Source organism: Salmo trutta, chromosome 30, assembly GCF_901001165.1.
Source record: "Salmo trutta chromosome 30, fSalTru1.1, whole genome shotgun sequence".
Lineage (NCBI taxonomy): Eukaryota > Metazoa > Chordata > Actinopteri > Salmoniformes > Salmonidae > Salmo > Salmo trutta.
The window spans coordinates 18,077,207-18,077,876 of record NC_042986.1 but is presented as its reverse complement, the minus strand read 5'-3'; positions in this window follow the sequence as shown (position 1 = coordinate 18,077,876).

The following is a 670-nucleotide window of genomic DNA, read 5'->3' as shown; positions in this document are numbered from 1 at the left end:
GCAGCATGACACAAGCAACTCATGCAAGCATGTAAGAGCAAGGGAGAGAGAGAAAGAGAGAGAGAGGGAGTTAGAGGGGAGGGGAGAAGATTTCCCTCTCAGAAGGAAATCCCTTCAAGATTCTTTCTTACTTTTCTTTGGGGTTACTCTCAACTTCCGTCTCACCTCTCCCTCCCTCTTTCTTTCTCGCTCCCCATCCCCTTCTCTCTTCCCCTTTCTCTCTCACACATGCACCTTTCCCACTTTTCCATTCCTTTGGCTTCCATTCCACATTCCTGTCCTCTTTTGTCCTGCAAATGAACTAAATATGCTTGTTATTATGGCACTGTGAGCAGAGAGAATGTGAAGATGGTGGATATAGATACAGAGAATTTCATTCAGGAGGACAAGCTGTGGTTTCTTCAATATCGGTAATTCCATACCGACCAGATAACTTGACCTCAAAGTTGTATTTGTATTTTATTAGGGATCCCCATTATCTTCTGCCAAGGCAGCAAATACTCTTCCCGGGGTCCAAACACACTAAGACACTTATATTACACATAAAACAAAAGATAAAACAGTACATCATATAACACTGTCACACCACCACATATCCACAACCAAAAAATGTATGATACCACTATACAGCAATATTACATTGTACGTGTGTTTAGAGTGCGTGTGCTAG